Source organism: Heteronotia binoei, chromosome 8, assembly GCF_032191835.1.
Source record: "Heteronotia binoei isolate CCM8104 ecotype False Entrance Well chromosome 8, APGP_CSIRO_Hbin_v1, whole genome shotgun sequence".
Lineage (NCBI taxonomy): Eukaryota > Metazoa > Chordata > Lepidosauria > Squamata > Gekkonidae > Heteronotia > Heteronotia binoei.
Genome location: NC_083230.1, coordinates 132,376,435 through 132,390,648, shown reverse-complemented (window position 1 = coordinate 132,390,648; position 14,214 = coordinate 132,376,435).

The window sequence follows — 14,214 nt, the reverse complement described above, 5'->3', positions numbered from 1 at the left end:
ACGCTGTCCAGCCATCTTATCGTTTGCCGTCCCCTTCTTCTTTTGCCTTCTGTCTTTCCCAGCATCAGGGTCTTCTCCAGTGAGTGCTCCCTTCTCCTTGGGTGGCCAAAGGATTTGAGCTTCAGCAGCATCTGACCTTCCAGGGAACAGTCTGGGTTGATTTCCCTTAGGACTGACTGATTGGATCTTCTTGCAGTTCAAGAGTCTTCTCCAGCACTACAGCTCGAAAGCATCTATTCTTCTGCACTCGGCCTTCCTTATGGTCTAGCTCTCACAGCCATACATGGGGGGCATTCAGGCAGTCAGACCTGAGCAGTAAATCTTGGTAGTGTTCACTGACCTGTGCAGAGGATGTGAGTTCTTTGCCCTCAGGCGAGTGCTGTTGGGAAGTTGTGAAATTTTGGAAAGATCCCAACTATGGTTGCCAGCCTCCAGGTGAGGCCTGGAGATCTCCCATTTTGATCTTCAGCCGGCAGAGATCAGCTCCCCTGGAGAAAAGTACAACCAAGAGAGATTCACGGTATGCAAAATACAACGCAAAACATAAAACCATGAATTTAAATAACTATTGTACTTTATATTGATTTCAAAATAGAATTCTAAGGAAACTATTACAGCATCCAGTCAAGACTATATAAAGTGCAATGTGTGTGCAGTTCTTCCCACATAGAGCCGTTAGAGTGGTTCCTCAGTGGAACAGGCTTCCTCTTCGGGAGGTGGTGGGCTCGCCTTCCTTGGAGGGTTTTAAGCAGAGGCTAGGTGGCCATCTGACAGCAAGGAGGATCCTGTGAATTTAGGGGGAGGGGTTTGTGAGTTTAGAGGGGTTCCTCAGTGGAACAGGCTTCCTCCTGGGGAGGTGGTGGGCTCTCCTTCCTTGGAGGTTTTTCAACAGAGGCTAGACGGCCATCTGACAGCAATGAGGATCCTGTGAATTTAGGGGGAGGGGTTTGTGAGTTTAGAGGGGTTCCTCAGTGGAACAGGCTTCCTCCTCGGGAGGTGGTGGGCTCTCCTTCCTTGGAGGTTTTTCAACAGAGGCTAGACGGCCATCTGACAGCAATGAGGATCCTGTGAATTTAGGGGGAGGGGTTTGTGAGTTTAGAGGGGTTCCTCAGTGGAACAGGCTTCCTCCCTGGGAGGTGGTGGGCTCTCCTTCCTTGGAGGTTTTTAAACAGAGGCTAGATGGCCATCTGACAGCAATGAGGATCCTGTGAATTTAGGGGGAGGGGTTTGTGAGTTTAGAGCGGTTCCTCAGTGGAACAGGCTTCCTTGGGAGGTGGTGGGCTCTCCTTCCTCGGAGGTTTTTCAACAGAGGCTAGATGTCCACCTGACAGCAATGAGGATCCTGTGAATTTAGGGGGAGGTGTTTGTGAGTTTCCTGCATTGTGCAGGGGGTTGGACTAGATGACCCTGGAGATCCCTTCCAGCTCTAGGATTCTATGAATACAATAAATGGCCATCCTTTAAATACATTCCAAATTCCAAACTCTTGCTCAGTAGGTACAGAAAGTGCTCGTGCTACTGATCCTCTGAAGTTCCAATAAAGTTCTTCCAACTAAGTCCTGTTGCTTTCAATTTATTCCTGTATTTGAATCCGACAAAGACGGAGGTTCTCTATCTGAGCCAGGCTGGTCCAAGGGGACAGGTCTAGCTGCCGGCTCTAGACTGATAACGGCCACTGATACTGGCCCCTAAGGTCAAGAGCTTGGGCTTGCTCCTTGAGTCCTCCCTTACAATGGAGGTCCAGGTAGCAGCCACTATTAGATCCACCTTTTTTCATCTTCGGCGGGTGCGGCAGCTGGCTCCTTTTCTGGAGCACAATGACTTAGCAATGGTGATCCATGCTACAGGCACCTCAAGAATAGATCACTGTAATGTTCCCTACATGGGGCTACCCTTGACGCTGACTCAGAAACTACAGTTAGTGCAGAATGCTGCGGCACGGTTGTTAATGAGGCTCCCCCAGTGGGAGCACATTTGGCCAGTGCTGAAACAGCTGCACTGGCTACCTATTGTGTTCCGAGTCCATTTCAAGGTGTTGGTATTGACCTTTAAAGCCCTTTATGGTCAGGGACCTGTTTATCTTTCCCCATATATCCCCAGAGAGCACTGCGTTCAGGGACAAAAAAACCGGCTGTCCACCCCTGGACCAAAGGAGGCCAGGTTGCGTTTGACACGAGCCAGGGCCTTCTCGGTGGCAGCACCAGAGTTATGGAATGCTCTCCCGGAGGCCATAAGGGCCCTGTGGGACCTTCCTACATTCCGCAGGGCCTGTAAGACCGAATTGTTTCGACAGGCCTTCGATGCTTAAACGGAGAGAGAGCTGCCACCCGACATCAGCTAGAGCTCCCGGTGACCAACCGCCTGAAAAGCAGAACCGCCAACATAGTAATGGCATAGCAGCGTGGAATAGTTTTTAAATTTTAATTGTATTAATGTTTTATAGATTTTATTGACTTATTGTTTTAAACCGTGTTGTTTAAACGACTGTTGTAAGCCCCCTGAGTCTGCTTGCGGAGAGGGTGGAAGAACAGTCTAATGTAAATAAATAAATATTTTCTTAAAAAAAAGGTTTCCCCCAATGGAACGGACATTTCCGAGGGATACTGTTGACTTGTGGGGTATTTCCCAACTGATTCTTCCTCAGAGAGGCATAATTGCAGTCCATATCCCTCAGCAGTACACACAGCAAGATTTCAAGCCCTTTCTGTACCTCCTCATATGAAGATGTTGGAATTTGGAAAGTATTTAAAGTGCATTACTCACATTCACAGCTTGATGGTTTTGGCCATGCCCCTGGAGAAAATGGCTGCTTGGAAGGGTGGGCTCTAGGGCATTGTACCCTGCTGAAGCCCCTCCCCAAACCCCGCCCTCTGCTGGGCACAGGCGGTCTCAGCACTGGCCCTCTGCCAGGGGGGCTGCGATGTCAGAGACAGATGGTGCAAATTCTCCCCCACCAGCAAGCCTGAATACAGCTCAGTGGGTGAGCTGCACTCTGCACATGCTCTCGGGGCACTTGATGGCTCTCAGGGCTCTGCCCAGCCCCTGCCTCCAGCTGAGCCTTCGGCCGCCCTCGCCCCTTCCCAGCTGCCTGCCTCAGGAGAGAGCACGGCCGGCCCGGAGCTCTCAGGGGAAGCAGCTGCCTCAGCCACCCTTCTGGGCCAGCAGGATTAGAGGGACAGAGAGAGGCCAGCCAGCCTCCCCAGGCAAAGTGGGCTAGGAGCCCAAGCCTCTTAGCAGCAATCTGGGCTCAGCGGCCCCTTGGAGGCCAAGGACACTCGCAGGGATTATGGGCTGGTGCCTGGCCACAGAGGGCAGAGATGGGCGGCTTGGTTTGCCCCCCTGCCAAGATTTGCCACCTGGGCAGCCAGAGGCAGAGCCAGGAAATGTGGGGGGCAGCTCCCCCCCTCCCCAGGGGCCACCTGAGGTGCAGCAGTGAGGAAGAAAGGGCCATTGGGGAGTGTGGCCTGGTGGCCCCTTCCTTCGTGGAGAGAAACGCAACGCCTGGGTTGCAGAGAGGCTGAAGAACCAGCCTGCTTGGGATGCTGTGAGCCTGGGACTCGGGGGAGGAAAGACACTGCATAGCTGTGGGGTTGGGGGGCTCCATTTGGTGTGGGCAGCTTGCTGGAGAGTTCTCTTGGGGTGGCACTGCTTTGGCCAACGTCCTCCAGACCCGTCCTTGGGGGAGACTGCCGATGCTGGCCAGACCTGGCCCTGAGATGGCGGCTTCAGGTAGGGGGGAGCCGATGATGGGCCCAGGGCTGTGTCTGGATTGGGCCCAGGGTCTCAGAGCCCCCCTCCCCCCGCAAACAGAAGCAGAGCCGGGGCTATTTTTGAGCAGGAAGGCACAGGAATGCAGTTCCTGCTGGCTTAGCATCAGGCTGTGGCCTAAGATGCAAATGAGTTCCTGCTGGACTTTCCCACAAAAAAGCCCTGCGTGAAACAATGGTGTCACCAGGGGGTGTGGCCTAAGATGCAAATGAGTTCCTGCTGGACTTTCTCTACCAACAAAGCCCTGTGGGAAACAATAGTGACATCAGGGGGTGTGGCCTAAGATGCAAATGAGTTCCTGCTGGACTTTTTTGTAGAAAAAGCAGGACCACCCTGGTCTTTGGGTGATGCTGCCCTCCAGTGGACACAAGTGGTATTGTGACTTTGAAACCCAACTTGCTCAAGAACAGAAATTAGGAATTGGAAGACCAACAAAAAACGGCTGCAATTTAAGCAAGCCAAATAAATAGGCATTGAACTAAAACGCTGGGAGACTGTCGAGATTCCCCGTGTGGGCTGTGGCCCCCTCCTCACGGCAAGACACGTCTGTCTCCAGTCCAGCCCAGGCCGCAGAGGGAGGAGGGGCTGAAAGGGGCAGCAGCAGCCATCTCTCCCCCATCCCCTGCCTTTGTGGCAAGCCAGGCAGGGCCTCCTGAAAGACTAACAAAATACACACAAAGAGAAGCAGAGATGTCTGCCAATTCCAGCCTGGGAAATCCCTGGAGATTACTGGGGGGCGGTTCCTGGGAGAGGGAGGATTTGAGATGGGGAGGGAGCTCAGCCGGGTGGTGGGACGGTGGCTCAGTGGTAGAGCATCTGCTTGGGAAGCAGAAGGTCCCAGGTTCAATCCCTGGCATCTCCAAAAAAGGGTCCAGGCAAATAGGTGTGAAAAACCTCAGCTTGAGACCCTGGAGAGCCGCTGCCAGTCTGAGAAGACAATGCTGACTTTGATGGACCAAAGGTCTGATGCAGTAGAAGGCAGCTTCATATGTCCATATGTGGTGTTGCCATGGAGTCTGCCCCCCCCCCCCCCAACTCCAAAAGTGCCATTTTCTCCAAGGCAACTGACGCAATCCCGGGATAACTCCAGGCCCCAGGAGAACATCAGCAGAGCTCTTCTGCCCCTAACCTGGATAGCCCAGCAGGTCAGAGAGCCCAGTCATCTCGTCGGATCTCAGAATCTCAGCAGGACCAACTCTGGCAACTCCTTGGACGGGAGACCTCCTCGGAATGCCAGCAGTCGGGAAGCAGAGACAGACTTCATTCAGCCACCTCCCTGAATATCCTCCTGGCAAGCTTCAGTGGCAGAGCAGGGACTTGAACCCGGATCTCTCAGATCCTAGCAGGACTCTGTGAACACGGCAGCATCTCATGCTGGTCCTACCACAGCAGCAGTCAGGGCCGGATTACCAATTAGGCCAAGTGGGCCCCCATGCCTTTAAGGGCCCCGAGCAGCCTTTCCCCCCAGTTTCCCCCTGCTTGCAGCCCCCCCAGCCTGCACGCGCAGCCAGCCACCGAGCCCCTCTTGGCTTGACTTGCCTCGTGCGGCTGCTGCTGGTGTCGTCGCCAAATTTGCCTCTCTCTGCCTCTCCCCCACAGCTTTGTCAAAGGGGCTTTTGAGAAGGGGCCTGCAGGCTGCAGTGGGGGCGGGGGCAGGTGCTCTGACTCTGAGATCATTTGCAAAGGGCCCCATGAGATTCTGACTGCCCCCTAGGGGCCTCCACAGGGTTTTATCTGGCGCTGGTGGCAGTGGAGAGACAAGGGACTTGCGAGGAAAAGGGTTGCAGTGAGCAGAAGAAGAAGAATTGCAGATTTATACCCCGCCCTTCTCTCTGAATCAGAGACTCAGAGCGGCTTACAATCTCTAATGTCTTCTCCTCCCACAACAGACACCCTGTGAGGTGGGTGGGGCTGAAAGGGCTCTCACAGCAGCTGCCCTTTCAAGGACAACCTCTGCCAAAGCTCTGGCTGACCCAAGGCCATTCCAGCAGCTGCAAGTGGAGGAGGGGGGAATCAAACCCGGTTCTCCCAGATAAGAGAGCTCTGGCTGACCCAAGACCATTCCAGCAGGTGCAAGTGGAGGAGAGGGGAATCAAGCCTGGTTCTCCCAGATAAGAGAGCTCTGGCTGACCCAAGGCCATTCCAGCAGCTGCAAGTGGAGGAGTGGGGAATCAAACCCTGTTCTCCCAGATAAGAGAGCTATGGCTGACCCAAGACCATTCCAGCAGCTGCAACTGGAGGAGGGGGGAACCAAACCCGGTTCTCCCAGATAAGAGAGCTCTGGCTGACCCAAGGCCATTCCAGCAGCTGCAAGTGGAGGAGTGGGGAACCAAACCCGGTTCTCCCAGATAAGAGAGCTATGGCTGACCCAAGGCCATTCCAGCAGCTGCAACTGGAGGAGGGGGGAACCAAACCCGGTTCTCCCAGATAAGAGTCCGCGCACTTAACCACTACACCAAACTGGCTCTCTCTTGCAGGCTGCAACCACGCTGCGCTAAAAAAGGGAGAGGTGGTCGCAGGGATCCCACCCTGTCTTCCTTGCCAAGCCCTGTGTGAAGAATATCAGGCCAAGCAAAAGAGGAAAAATGCCGGGGGATGGGGGCGCCTTTCTTACTGGTAGCTTTGGCACTGGATTGTCTTTGCCTGGGTTTGGTCAGTAAACTCACTCCAATCTGTATTTTTTAAAAAACAAAAAAATTTTTTACTAAAGAGAAAAAGACAAATGATACATAAGGAGCGGGAAAAGGTGTACAGTTCAGCAAGAAATGCAAACGAAGCCAAAAACCTCGCTGGCTTCACTACTTCCTCACAGTGTTCCTATCAGGCTCAGACTCCTCAGTGGGCGCTCCGGATTACCCCTCTCTGGCAGCAGAACGGCAAGAGGGAAGTTGAAGAGAGGAGCAGTTCTTGTGGCCTCTCTTGCTGCAGACTCTCCAACCTGCTAAGCATTCCATATGCTTGTACGAGCCATTAACCGTCTGACAGATTGGAATCATAGAGCTGGAAAGGACCCCCAGGGTCATCCAGTCCAACCCGCTGCACAATGCAGGATACTCACAAACCCCTCCCCCTAAATTCACAGGATCCACATTGCTGTCAGATGGCCCTCTAGCCTCTGTTCAAAAACCTCCAAGGAAGGAGAGCCCACCACCTCCCAAGGAGGAAGCCTGTTCCACTGAGGAACCGCTCTAAATTCACAAACCCCTCCCCCTAAACTCACAGGATCCTCATTGCTGTCAGATGGCCATCTAGCCTCTGTAGAAAAATCTCCAAGGAAGGAGAGCCCACCACCTCCCAAGGAAGCCTGTTCCACTGAGGAACCGCTCTAAACTCACAAACCCCTCCCCCTAAATTCACAGGATCCTCATTGCTGTCAGATGGCCATCTAGCCTCTGTAGAAAAACCTCCAAGGAAGGAGAGCCCACCACCTCCCAAGGAGGAAGCCTGTTCCACTGAGGAACCGCTCTAAACCCACAAACCCCTCCCCCTAAATTCACAGGATCCTCATTGCTGTCAGATGGCCATCTAGCCTCTGTTGAAAAACCTCCAAGGAAGGAGAGCCCACCACCTCCTGAGGAAGCCTGTTTCACTGAGGAACCCCTCTAAACTCACAAACCCCTCCCCTAAATTCACAGGATCCTCATTGCTGTCAGATGGCCACCTAGCCTCTGTTCAGAAACCTCCAAGGAAGGAGAGCCCACCACCTCCCGAGGAGGAAGCCTGTTCCACTGAGGAACCCCTCTAAACTCACAAACCCCTCCCCCTAAATTCACAGGATCTTCATCACTGTCAGATGGCCATCTAGCCTCTGTTTAAAAACCTCCAAGGAAGGAGAGCCCACCACCTCCTGAGAAGGAAGCCTGTTCCACTGAGGAACTGCTCTAAACTCACAAACCCCTCCCCCTAAATTCACAGGATCCTCATTGCTGTCAGATGGCCATCTAGCCTCTGTTCAAAAACCTCCAAGGAAGGAGAGCCCACCACCTCCCCAGGAGGAAGCCTGTTCCACTGAGGAACTGCTCTAAACTCACAAACCCCTCCCCCTAAATTCACAGGATCCTCATTGCTGTCAGATGGCCATCTAGCCTCTGTTCAAAAACCTCCAAGGAAGGAGAGCCCACCACCTCCCGAGGAGGAAGCATGTTCCACTGAGGAACTGCTCTAAACTCACAAACCCCTCCCCCTAAATTCACAGGATCCTCATTGCTGTCAGATGGCCATCTACCCTCTGTTGAAAAACCTCCAAGGAAGGAGAGCCCACCACCTCCTGAGGAGGAACCCTGTTCCACTGAGGAACCGCTCTAAACTCACAAACCCCTCCCCCTAAATTCACAGGATCCTCATTGCTGTCAGATGGCCATCTAGCCTCTGTTCAAAAACCTCCAAGGAAGGAGAGCCCACCACCTCCCCAGGAGGAAGCATGTTCCACTGAGGAAGCGCTCTAAACTCACAAACCCCTCCCCCTAAATTCACAGGATCCTCATTGCTGTCAGATGGCCATCTAGCCTCTGTTGAAAAACCTCCAAGGAAGGAGAGCCCACCACCTCCCCAGGAGGAAGACTGTTCCACTGAGGAACTGCTCTAAACTCACAAACCCCTTCCCCTAAATTCACAGGATCCTCATTGCTGTCAGATGGCCATCCAGCCTCTGTTGAAAAATCTCCAAGGAAGGAGAGCCCACCACCTCCCCAGGAGGAAGCCTGTTCCACTGAGGAAGCGCTCTAAACTCACAAACCCCTCCCCCTAAATTCACAGGACCTTCAGTGCTGTCAGGTGGCCATCCAGCCTCTGTTTAGAAACCTCCAAGGAAGGAGAGCCCACCACCTCCCCAGGAGGAAGCCTGTTCCACTGAGGAAGCACTCTAAACTCACAAACCCCTCCCCCTAAATTCAAAGGATCCTCATTGCTGTCAGATGGCCATCCAGCCTCTGTTGAAAAACCTCCAAGGAAGGAGAGCCCACCACCTCCTGAGGAGGAAGCCTGTTCCACTGAGGAACCGCTCTAAACTCACAAACCCCTTCCCCTAAATTCACAGGATCCTCATTGCTGTCAGATGGCCCAATACCCTCTGTTGAAAAACCTCCAAGGAAGGAGAGCCCACCACCTCCCCAGGAGGAAGCCTGTTCCACTGAGGAAGCGCTCTAAACTCACAAACCCCTCCCCCTAAATTCACAGGACCTTCATTGCTGTCAGGTGGCCATCCAGCCTCTGTTTAGAAACCTCCAAGGAAGGAGAGCCCACCACCTCCCCAGGAGGAAGCCTGTTCCACTGAGGAAGCGCTCTAAACTCACAAACCCCTCCCCCTAAATTCACAGGACCTTCATTGCTGTCAGGTGGCCATCCAGCCTCTGTTTAGAAACCTCCAAGGAAGGAGAGCCCACCACCTCCCCAGGAGGAAGCCTGTTCCACTGAGGAACCCCTCTAAACTCACAAACCCCTCCCCCTAAATTCACAGGACCTTCATTGCTGTCAGGTGGCCATCCAGCCTCTGTTTAGAAACCTCCAAGGAAGGAGAGCCCACCACCTCCCCAGGAGGAAGCCTGTTCCACTGAGGAAGCGCTCTAAACTCACAAACCCCTCCCCCTAAATTCACAGGACCTTCATTGCTGTCAGGTGGCCATCCAGCCTCTGTTTAGAAACCTCCAAGGAAGGAGAGCCCACCACCTCCCCAGGAGGAAGCCTGTTCCACTGAGGAAGCACTCTAAACTCACAAACCCCTCCCCCTAAATTCACAGGATACTCATTGCTGTCAGATGGCCATCTAGCCTCTGTTGAAAAACCTCCCAGGAAGGAGAGCCCACCACCTCCGGAGGAGGAAGCCTGCTCCACTGAGGAACCGCTCTAAACTCACAAACCCCTCCCCCTAAATTCACAGGATCCTCATTGCTGTCAGATGGCCATCCAGCCTCTGTTGAAAAACCTCCAAGGAAGGAGAGCCCACCACCTCCCGAGGAGGAAGCCTGTTCCACTGAGGAACCCCTCTAAACTCACAAACCCCTCCCCCTAAATTCACAGGATCCTCATTGCTGTCAGATGGCCCTCTACCCTCTGTTGAAAAACCTCCAAGGAAGGAGAGCCCACCACCTCCCCAGGAGGAAGCCTGTTCCACTGAGGAACTGCTCTAAACTCACAAACCCCTCCCCCTAAATTCACAGGATCCTCATTGCTGTCAGATGGCCATCTAGCCTCTGTTCAAAAACCTCCAAGGAAGGAGAGCCCACCACCTCCCCAGGAGGAAGCCTGTTCCACTGAGGAAGCGCTCTAAACTCACAAACCCCTCCCCCTAAATTCACAGGACCTTCAGTGCTGTCAGGTGGCCATCCAGCCTCTGTTTAGAAACCTCCAAGGAAGGAGAGCCCACCACCTCCCCAGGAGGAAGCCTGTTCCACTGAGGAAGCACTCTAAACTCACAAACCCCTCCCCCTAAATTCACAGGATCCTCATTGCTGTCAGATGGCCATCCAGCCTCTGTTGAAAAACCTCCAAGGAAGGAGAGCCCACCACCTCCCAAGGAGGAAGCCTGTTCCACTGAGGAACCGCTCTAAACTCACAAACCCCTCCCCCTAAATTCACAGGACCTTCATTGCTGTCAGGTGGCCATCCAGCCTCTGTTTAGAAACCTCCAAGGAAGGAGAGCCCACCACCTCCCCAGGAGGAAGCCTGTTCCACTGAGGAAGCGCTCTAAACTCACAAACCCCTCCCCCTAAATTCACAGGACCTTCATTGCTGTCAGGTGGCCATCCAGCCTCTGTTTAGAAACCTCCAAGGAAGGAGAGCCCACCACCTCCCCAGGAGGAAGCCTGTTCCACTGAGGAAGCACTCTAAACTCACAAACCCCTCCCCCTAAATTCACAGGATACTCATTGCTGTCAGATGGCCATCTAGCCTCTGTTGAAAAACCTCCCAGGAAGGAGAGCCCACCACCTCCCGAGGAGGAAGCCTGCTCCACTGAGGAACCGCTCTAAACTCACAAACCCCTCCCCCTAAATTCACAGGATCCTCATTGCTGTCAGATGGCCATCCAGCCTCTGTTGAAAAACCTCCAAGGAAGGAGAGCCCACCACCTCCCGAGGAGGAAGCCTGTTCCACTGAGGAACCCCTCTAAACTCACAAACCCCTCCCCCTAAATTCACAGGATCCTCATTGCTGTCAGATGGCCCTCTACCCTCTGTTGAAAAACCTCCAAGGAAGGAGAGCCCACCACCTCCCGAGGAGGAAGCCTGTTCCACTGAGGAACCCCTCTAAACTCACAAACACCTCCCCCTAAATTCACAGGATCCTCATTGCTGTCAGATGGCCATCCAGCCTCTGTTGAAAAACCTCCAAGGAAGGAGAGCCCACCACCTCCCAAGGAGGAAGCCTGTTCCATTGAGGAATTGCTCTAACAGTCAGAAAGTTCTTCCTAATGTTGAGCCGGGAACTCTTTTGATTTAATTTCATAGAATCATAGAGTTGGAAGAGACCTTCAGGGTCATCTAGTCCAACCCCCTGTACAATGCAGGATAATCACAAATACCTCCCCCTAAATTCACAGGATCTTCATTGCTGTCAGATGGCCATCTAGCCTCTGTTGAAAAACCTCCAAGGAAGGAGAGCCCACCACCTCCCCAGGAGGAAGCCTGTTCCACTGAGGAATCGCTTTAACAGTCAGGAAGTTCTTCCTAATGTTGTGCCGGGAACTCTTTTGATTCAATTTCAACCCATTGGTTCTGGTTCTACCTTCTGGGGCCACAGAAAACAATTCCACACCCTCCTCTATAGGACAGCCCTTCAAATACTTGAAGATGGTGAGTCATAATATCACCTCTCAGCCACCTCCTCTCCAGGCTAAACAGACCCAGCTCCTTCAACTTTTCCTTGTAGGACTTGGTCTCCAGACCCCTCCCCATTTTTGTTTAGGAAGATGTTTCACCAATTAGGAGGCTGTTACTAGGGTGGCTCCATAGATTGTGAGCTGTCAGACCCTTCAGACCGGCTGCCAAACACTTTAGCTGACAGTTCCCAGGTGATGTTAGTTACTGGCGTTAATGACAGTTCCCAGGTGCTGCCCATCACTTCCTTGGCCCAGCCTCGACCCCATGTCTGACCTGGGGGGTGGGGAATGACTTGTACAAGCAAGAGGGTTAACACTTAGGGAGAAGCTTTCTTAAAGGAGAGTGGTTTCTGAGCCCCCTGTTTCTTGGCAACTCTGGCCTCATGCGGGATGCAGACAGAAGCGGAGGGAGTCCAGCCCAGGCCACCACCGGTGCTTGTGCAAAAGAGGGGCACTTGCTTGAGCTGCAGACATCGTGGGCAGCCGTCCCTCTTCCCCTATTCAAGCAGCCTCATCAGTGGTCCTGCCCTGGTTGGCAAGGCTTGTCTTAGAAATATTTGCCTTTGGAATCAGCCAGAGTGCCTCGTCTAAAACAATTACGTGAAAACTTGGACTTAATCATGTAATTAATTAATTGGACCCACGAAATATACAGGGTGGACAGAAAACCACTCTGATGGCATAGTTTGGTACATGCCTTCGCTATCTGGGGTTCACTGAGGGAGAAGTCATCTAGAATCCTCGTGTGGACGAGGACTTCAGACCAGACTTCTCATGGACTTGATGGTCTCCATTGAAGAAACAATGTGTGACCTTATAAATGGACTTTGTGAATTAATTTCTTTGTTTATTGGACTTTATGTACTCTTGCCTGTTGCTTTATTGCTCCATGTTGAGGCAATAGTATTGTGTAAAAATACAATAAGATTTTGTCATCATTGACACTTTTGAAAATTGTTCTTTATTTGTGTGCTACTGCAGCTAAAAGTGTGTTAGTTTTATTTTGGCAAAAGAAACAGCCAGCTGGCCTGTGCCAGCTCTGGCTGCCAGGGCCAAAGGGCTTTCTTGGGCTCAGAAAATACAAGCGAGGCCTCAAAGGGTGGAGTGGCCTGGCACAGGTGAGGGGGGGGGCTGATTCAGTGTAAGGCAGCTGCCTGTATTTCAAGAGATTTGGGTAGGGTTGCCAAGTCCAATTCAAGAAATATCTGGGGACTTTGGGGTGGAGCCAGGAGACTTTGGGGGTGCAGCCAGGAGCAAGGGTGTGACAAGCATCATTGAACTCCAAAGGGAGTTTTGGCCATCACATAGAAAGGGACCGCACACCTTTTAAATGCCTTCTCTTCATTGGGAATAATGAAGCATAGGGGCACCTTCTTTTGGGAGCTCATAGCATTGGACCCCCTGGTCCAATACTTTTGAAACTTGGACGGTGTTTTTGGGAGAGGCACTGGATGCTATGCTACAAATTTGGTGCCTCTGCCTCAAAAAACAGCCCCCCCCAAAGCCCCAGATACCTGCGGATCAATTCTCCATTATATCCTAAGGGAACAGGTCTCCATAGGGAATAATGGAGCACCCAGCAAACATCCCCCCACTTTCTGATGACCCTGAAGCGGGGGGGGGGAGGGCCTCCAAACCAGGGGTCCCCTGCCCCCACCTGGGGATTGGCAACCCTAGATTGGTCTGCCAGGGCTCCTTCCCCCAATTCGGGGCTGGTGGTGGTCAGAGAAGGGCTGCCTGGCAGATCACGGAGCAGGGAGGGCCCTGGAGAGGGATTGGTGGGACGGAAGGGGCAGGCAAAGCACGTGGGCTTCGCTCCCTGGGAGCAAGGGGGCACTACTGGCTTTGGGGGGAGGGCTCCAGAAGGAACGAGCCTCCTTTGCAGCAGGGAGGTCAAGCCCAGCTCAGCCCAGCCCAAGGGCTTCGGTGCAAAGAAGTAAAGGTCAAGATAGTCGCCTGTGCAAGCACCAGTCACTTCCCACTCTGGGGTGGGGTTGCATTACAACATTTTCTTGGCAGACTTTTGAATGTTGCCCCTGCCTTCCCCAGTCATCTCCACCACCCCCCCCCAGCAAGCTGCGGACTCCTTTGACCGACCTCGGAAGGCTGGAAGGCTGGGTCAACCTCGGGCTGGCTACCTGAACCCAGCTTCCGCCGGGATCGAACTCAGGTCATGAGCAGAGCTTGGAGTGCAAGCGAATGGCTGAGTGGTTTCTGGGCCAGTTGCGGTGGGCAAGGCCATCCTGGCTTCTGTTGCCACCAATGCACAGCTGCCCCCCATTGGATGCCCATGGGGGGGAGGGGAGCACACTGGGGCTGCCTCCCTTGCAGGGCACATTGCTGGGCAGGGGTTGCCAGCTCCGGAGACTTTGGGGGCGGAGGGGCCTCAGCATGATGCAATGCAAGAGAGTCCACCCTTAAAGGCAGCCATTTTCTCCAGGGGAGCTGATCCCTGCCACCTGGAGATCTCCAGGTCCCACCTGGAGGCTGGCAACCCTATCACTGGAGAGTGGGAAGGCTCCTGGCGGGGTCTGAGCACTTCTGGGCCAGCAGCTGCCCCCCCCCCATCGCCCAGCACGCTCCTCCTCCTGCCCCCCCCCTCGGGGATCCCGCTGCTGTCGAAGGCGCGCGCG